Source organism: Lycium barbarum, chromosome 4, assembly GCF_019175385.1.
Source record: "Lycium barbarum isolate Lr01 chromosome 4, ASM1917538v2, whole genome shotgun sequence".
Lineage (NCBI taxonomy): Eukaryota > Viridiplantae > Streptophyta > Magnoliopsida > Solanales > Solanaceae > Lycium > Lycium barbarum.
Genome location: NC_083340.1, coordinates 148,460,853 through 148,469,036, shown reverse-complemented (window position 1 = coordinate 148,469,036; position 8,184 = coordinate 148,460,853). Strand labels below are relative to the sequence as shown.

General features: G+C 33.2%; 1 long non-coding RNA gene across 1 annotated transcript; it reads right to left on the bottom strand.

Annotated features, from left to right (window-relative positions):
- Window positions 1–3,378: 3,378 nt before the first annotated feature.
- On the bottom strand, window positions 3,379–7,095 carry LOC132638830 (uncharacterized). The gene is made up of 3 exons (XR_009581908.1): window positions 6,697–7,095; window positions 6,533–6,577; window positions 3,379–3,629 (listed from the first exon to the last, which is right to left on the bottom strand). It is a non-coding gene; the product is annotated as an uncharacterized LOC132638830 (long non-coding RNA).
- Window positions 7,096–8,184: the final 1,089 nt, after the last annotated feature.

The window sequence follows — 8,184 nt, the reverse complement described above, 5'->3', positions numbered from 1 at the left end:
TTTTTTTAGCTTTTGAAAAACAACTTCTATTCTGTCAAAAAACACTTATTTTGTTTCAAAGCTAGGCCAACCAGGTTATAATTGAATATGACTTTTTTTGCATCAATTTTAGGTAGATATATATAGTTTCTCTAAGTTTCTATACACAAGAAAAGGATAAGTGCAAGCTGAAGGATCACCTACTGTTTAACAATTTTAACTGTCGTGGACGAAAATGCACAATTTTAACCGGCAAAAAGGTCAAACTTCTTTCCTTTTTCTTTTTTTGATTTGAGAAATTAACTTAAATACTCCTTCTGTCTCAATTTATATGATATACTTTTACTTTTAGTCTAAAAAAGAATGATAGATTCCTATATTTAAAATTTCTCCTTTAGCCTTAATGAAATGATATACGGCAACATAAATATCTATAGCTTATTTTAGACCACAAGTTTAAAAAACCTTCTCAAATTGGGACAGAGTGAGTATCTGGTAGATCTATAATATACACATATGTATATATATTATTGACTAGAAGTTGTAAATATTTTTGACTGAATGACCATTTGTGTAACTTTTCTCTTTCTTTTTTGGTTTCGTAGTGATGTCCGATATTTTTTGCGACTAATTTCAATGGATCCTTAGTCGCCTCCTACCGGCAACAGGTACATCAAGTAACTCTGTTCAGCAAAGCTAAAACAAATGGAAAAAAATCATCTAATATTTATCTCTACTGGGAACTAAACCTGATACTTCATGACACTCAATCCACTTTATTGATCAGTAGGTCACATCCTTTGGATGCTAGTGATGTCCAACATTCATATTGGGATCATAATTAACTCAAGTTAGCGCCATATAAATCTGATTTAAGGGAAAAGTACTCCTAACAAAAATTTATTTTCATACTCAAGACTCAATTTGAGATATCTGACTAAAGATGCAAATATGATATCTATTCCATCACAACCCTCAATGATATGATCAAAATTATTTTTTGTTAACCATATGAAATTGGTTCGATTGATTAAGGTTTGATTCAACCCCATCTTAGATGATGATCAAATTTGTCCCTGTATTGGATGATATCCTAATAGGAACTAGTAGAGAGTATAAAACTATTAATGACACGTGGATGGTCAATCCCGTAACATTTTTCCAGATATTTGTTATGAGCACAATTTTAAGTATCGACATAATATATTTTTTAAATTGAAGATTGCTATGATTTTTATGAATATTTAAATAACACGCCTTATTTATTTATAAAGATTTTTGGAAGTGAACAAATTATGTAGGCTGGTAAATTTAAATCTGATAATATGGGACAATCGAGTAGTTGGGCATCCATAATCTTTTTATTAACTACTTTGGTAGTATTAAAATAGGAATATCACTTAATAAGAAACATGCGGCCGCTATCCTTCAGTGCATACTGGGTAATCTGTTCACTGTGCAGTAGCTCGCAAATCACTATGGGAACCGCACTTGACAAGCTCGGTGTGACAAGCTCTGACTGAGAAGATTGATGGTGAGGGAAATCGATCCCAAGTCTCTCATGTGGGAGTGATTCACCCAACTAGCTCGGCGAACCCTTGTGGGTCTAATTCTTTTAAAGATAGTTTCAATATCTTTTTCAAGAAATTGAATCGTGGCAAAGTAGTATTATAACAACTTTAATAAATCAAATAAAGTATATATATGATTATTATTATTATTTCCATGGTTTCTAACGGGGGCGGAGCCAAGTGTAGTTGAGGGGGTTCATCCGAATCCCCTCGGTAAAAAATTACAGTGTATATTGAAGGCTAAAATTATTTTTTTATATATATATGGTAGGTGTTGAACCCCCTTAGCTTCTTGTATATTTAGCTTTTTATATTTTTGAACTCCCTTACTGAAAATTCTGGCTCCGCCACTGATTTCTAACTGACATAATGGTAGAGAAAAAAGCGCTTAAAAGCAAAAAAAAATTGACTTGAAAGTTGTTCAATTAGAGGAGGACACCCTAAGCTAATGATACACAAAAACACTTTTTTGAGTTCAATCGAAGACTTTTAACGCATGTATTAAATGCATTTTCTATTCACTATGACATGTCATTAGATTAGTTGTTTCAATTTTATCAGGTGTGAAACGACATTCACTCATTGAACCTTCATGTATAATCTATTTCTGACCAGTCAGTCTTCATAGGAGATTAGAGAGCAACTTTAGCTTTTCTTTTCCTAATAGTTGTTACCCCTTCTCTTTTCACCCCTTGCACCGAACGTGGTAATTATACAACTCTAACATGGATAAATTAGTTAGTTGGAGTTCCATTAGACCAGGGGTGGTTTAGTAGCTTGTTTGGGGGTGAGTTATGCAGGTATTATATTCTGCATAAGTACGTAACACCAAGAGCAGTAGATGGTTAGGAGGTAAGAAGTAATTTTTTTTACTGGGCTCAAACAAGAGGTAGCAATCTGGAGACGAATTCATTTGTGACTACTGAAAAATTGGTCCATGAAGTGTTTTTATATGTGTGATTTTCTATGTTTCTAATAACTAATTTCTTTTAACTATTCCAATTAGGATTCGTAAAAAAGAGAATTAGTTTAGAAGAAATTCTTTTAACTATTCCAAGTAGGATTCGTACAAACAGGATTCTTAAAAAGAACTTGGAAAAAACTAAAAACATTCCTAAAATAGACCAATTTCTGGATTCCTAGGGATAAATCACTTGACATGATTATTTATTGGCGTTGCATGCCATTTTGCTACAATTATTTATTATTGGAAGCGAAAATATAAAAAAGTACTCTGTCCGTTTCAAAATGATTTGTTTGCTTTTGATTTGACACAAAGTTTAAGAAAGTGAGAAAAACTTTTAAATCTTGTGGTTCTTAATTAATGAGTTATAGTGTTCACTAGGATTTGGCCAAAAACCGTGACGATTACCATAACTTGCTGTTAAGGCAAGTTTACCAGTGATTCGCCATGATTTTGTTCCCTGACTCTAGCCTAAAGATTGTTGGAGTTATTACTACTTGCCACTATTCTCTTGTTCTAAATAATGCAAAGCCAAGGAATTTTTGTGGGTCCCTTTTTATTTACTCATTCTTGTCTCGTGTGAAATGCACTTTGTACCATATTGGTGGTGAAAAGTCCTCTCTTCTATTATTGAGTTAGTAAATGGGCTAGAACAAAAGAAGGTCTTGCGCATATGAGAAAGGTAAACTTACATAAATAACTATCTTACTGTCCCTTCTTACCATTCATAGCTACATTTTGTGTATTCGCGTGCATTTTTTTGTGTATTCGCGTGTATTATTTTTGTGTATTCGCATGTATTTGATAGTGTTCTCACAGTATTTGGCTTCATATACGTTCAGATACAAAGACACTCAGGCCAAATACATATCAAATACAATATGAGGCAAATATATATGACGAAATACACTCAGGCCAAATACATATGAGATACAATATGAGCCAAATACATATGACGAAATATACTCAGATACACTCAAAATACAAGGAGAAGAAGCTAGAAAAAATATATAAGAAAAATAATGTGGTTAGCTAGATTCAAACCTGGGCTGGCAGAGGCAGAGCCACACCGAATAACCACTCCAGCCACAGAAGCTTGGTGTATTTTGGTATAGCTATAAATGATAATTTACAAAATCACTGTAGCTGCTAAATATGAATAAATTAAAAGATAGTTATTATCAATAACTACCTCTTAGAAGTAGCTATGCTAAGTAATTATTCCTATGAGACGGTTTTAGGCTTACAACTTTAAAAATACATAAACAAAATGAAAAAAAAAAAAAAAAAAACAATCAAAGAAAAAAGCTCAATTTTTTTTGCCGGACTCAAAAGAATTCGAACAGGGAGTCGCGATCTGTAGACGAATTCACTTGTGACGCACTATAGAAAAATTGATCCATTAGGTGTTTTTATATGTGTGATTTTCTACTCTCTCCTCTCACTTTACTTGTCCAGTTTTTACTTTTAAGAATAGTGGACAAGTAAAAGTGAACTGAGGGAGTATGTTTTTAAAAAATAAAAAAATAAAAAAACTTTTAACTATTCCAAATAGGATTGAAAAAAAAAAGAGAATTTTTTTTGTTAGGATTCATAAAAAGAAATTTAAAAAGACTTGAGACAATTTCTGAATCTTAGCAGCAAATGACTTGCCATAATTAATTTAATTGATGGTGCCATTTTTCCATAATTATTTATTTGTCATTCAGTTCCTGAAAATTGAGGCTTTTAGGTACAAATAATATTACTAGTTGGTTTATACGTATTGGAATTTGGAGCTACTAATAATTGTTTATTATTTATACGTATTGGTTTATAATTAAATTTTTATGATAAATATTAATAACCTGGTAAAGCGATATTAACCTACTATCACACATTAAACTACATTAATCAGGGGCCGAGCCAAGTAATGGCTGGGGGGTTCATGTAACAAGAGAGAAGGACTCTTGTTCATTTGTAACGATATGAAGAGATCCGGTGAGCTCATCAATGGAGAAATTAGAGAAAAGGAAAGAAGAGAAGAGAAAGAAGATAGAGGGAAAGCAGCTATTTCTTTAATTCATGATGAGCTCCATTCAATATTATGGGTATATATTACCCAGAATCTAGCTAATTCCCTAAATACACATGTCCTCTCCCACTACAGAATTAAGGACTAAATATGCAAAGAAACTAGAAATAGTACTAAGACTAAAGTGACAATAAGCAAAAATACAATTTAAACCTGGAAGGACTAAAATTCTATTCTAGAAAGCTTATAAATTATCGTCACAATGATTTTGTGATAGTTCACCCAAACCCCCTTCGGCGAAACATTATCTTGTATACAAAAAGTTTAATTTATTTTTTGTGCATATATAATAGATGTTGAACCCCATTGACTTCTTCGTTGTTTACTCGTTATATTATTGAACTCTTTTAGTGAAAATTCTGGCCCCGCCACTGACACTGATACTATAAAAAAATGTTCAATTGCTATTATATATTGGTAAAAAATTCCATACTAGTTCTCCTCCTTTTCAACAAAAACAACAACCACAAAGTTGGGTCTAGGAGGGTAGACAAGTTGTTTCCGGTAGACCCTCAGCACAAGGACAAACAACTCATAAGAGTATAAAAAGTCATGGCAAAACACTATAAAAACATGATAAAGCAGTATGAAAAAAGGACATTAACTACCACAAATTAATACGATCAAAGAAATACAAAAAACAACATAAAGTGACAAAAATTGAAGAACAAGAAACTATAAGAATAGTACTATGACTACTAATATGAACGGATAATAAAATATTATTCATGATAGTAAAATATTATCAGCTACACCGTTATCATTTTGTTTTATGTGGTACTACAGACAGACGCATCAAGGTGTTATGCCAATGAGCGAAGACAAATAGGCAATCACTCAATGCGATGCACTAACCAACTTGCAATTGCCATTGATTACACCATCGACCTTTGAATCGTATCATCCATGGTGAGTGGCATCATATATAAGTAAAGAGGAACGAAAGAGCTCCATTAGCAGTTTATCTCGGACGAATTCCTTTCCTTATTCGTCTATTGCAAATGTCACATTTCTATGTTTAGAAACACTTTAATTTTAAATTAAAATTCTTATTTTACTCTTTATGACATGTTTTTATAATCACATATATCTCATGGCATGTTTAATTCACGAGTTTTAAAAGTCTGTTTTTCTTTCTTAGGTGCCTTATCTGATCAAACTATGGCACAAACACTTCAAATTTTTAAAGGAGTCCTTTTCCGTTGGTTAGAAATTATATTTAGATGATTTAATTAATTTCTTAAGTGTGATATTTTTAAGTCAAGAACAAATCACATGAGTAAGTGCCAATTTCAAGAGGTTTAGTCAATAACTATCGAAAATCACACACTAAAATGCAAAATATATCAAATGACACTTAAACTATACCCGAAAAGTCGAGTTCACACTTAAACTTCAATAGTGACCTATTACACACCTAATATATAAAAAAGTGATATCATTTGCTCCTCGAGAACTGATGTGGCATAAAATGTAAAAATAATTAAAAAATAGGTGCGTTTTAATTAAAATTAATTCATTTTTCCTTTTTTTAATACCAAATTTATATTTTTTTAATCCCACCCCCACCCCCAACCCCCACCCGTCCCTTTCTTCTTCATTTCCCCACCCCTCCCTTTCTTCCAACCCCCACCCGTCTCTTTCTTCTTCATTTCCCCACCCCTCCCCCCTCCCTTTCTTCTTCATTTCCCCACCCCTCCCTTTCTTCTGCACTCCCTTTTTCTTTCTTAGTATGAATGTGCAAATGTCAAAATTAGTATGAATGTGAATGTACAACACATATTTTCCTATTTCAAAGCTGGACCCGTTGGTAGCAATTAGTAAACTTTTTTAATGCAAAAGCACTGAAACCATAAGCAAGAAATTGGAAGCACTCGCAAATTGAGAAATAAAAGAATTTTTGAGAACCCAAAAATGGAAAGTTCAAAAAAGAAAGAAGCAAACCTCCAAAACCCCATCCTACCCCAAATCCACAACCAATGCCAGCACCTAAACAAAATATCCAATTTCAATTTTTTTGCATCAGTACATGAAAACAAGCCAAAAAAAAAGAAGAAAACAAAAAGAAGCTTTTTATTCAAAAGACAAGAATGAAAATTTATGCATACCAAAACCGACACTGGTTCATTGAAGTTGGTCAGTACCATTGCTTCCAGTTGAACAAATTACCAATCAATAGAATAAAGATTTACAAATTTAGAGCAGTGTCACTGGGAGCAATTTCATATTTGAGCTGAAAGTGTGAAAAAGAAAGGGAGTAGGGATAAAGAAGAAAGGGAGGGTGGGGGAGGAGGGGAAAGGAAAAAAAATATAAAATTAAAAATTAGAGGATTTTTTGACGTGGCGCTGATGTGGACTGACGTGGCGCTGATGTGGGGAGAGAGTGTGTACACTCTCCCCTAGTGCAACTGGTCATATTATATGAGGGAGTAAAAAATATCACTTTTTCATATATTAGGTGTGTAATGGGTCGCTAGGATAGTTTAAGTGTGAAAATAACTTTTGGGGTATAGTTTAGGGGTGTTTTGATGTATTTTGCCCACGCTAAAATTCAAAGGATTAATTCTACTCATCTTGAAAAACATGTATACACACGCATCTATAACCTTGAAAAGGTTGATCACTGTACCAAACTTCATCAACTAGTTAACCACTATAAATTCCTCACTAAACAATCACTCTTATATCCTCCAAAAAAAACTATGGAAAGTGTCCAAGTATTTCATATTATAGCCATGGCTAAAATAAACTCCCTCGCCTTTCTTATCATCCTTCTCATCATTGCCTTAAACTTTATTAATAGTTTAGCCAATGAACATAACTCTGATGATAATACTGCAATAATCCCACAAGAGAAAGATATAAAATGGTTGCATATTTGGCCATTTGTTCCACCACCACCTTCATCAACTGGTCATTCCCCGAGTACTGAGAAAAGTTCCGATAACATAAGCATGGACAACAGTCAGAACGTGCTGAAAAAGAAATCGTGTGCCTCAATCATTGAACGATGTATAATTTGCGTTCGTCGTAGATGTTCTTTCTCCTATGGTACTTGTTGTGAGGCATTCACTGAATTAATTTGGTGCTAAGGAATGCAACAAGTTGTATGAATATGCCATGATTAAAAATCAGTGTACAATTAGCCCATCAGCTGCTCCTCCAAGACAGGGGCGTATTTAGGTAGAAATTTTGGGGCACGTGAACACATTATCTCTCCGTAAAATTAGATATTTTATGTATATATTTTCTAAAAGTGGTATAATATTACCTGTTGGAACACATGCTACAAAAAGGATAAATGGTGTACTTGATTGAAGGTTAAGTTTTTTACCTAGAGAACTAGGGATCAATTCCCACTTAGCACATTTTTTTCCTTCTTTTTTTTTTAATGGTGAACCCATGAGCTAAAAATCCTAGATTTGCCTCTGCCTCGGACAGCTAATTAATTAAACTTTGTGGAATTACTAAGATATTCAGACTGTGATTTATGTGAGAATAAATTAATGAAGTGGTGGCTTAGTGGTAATTATCAAAGTACAGTGTACTATGTTCGTATCCTTGTGGTAAATGCAATAAAAGAGTACTCTGCAATA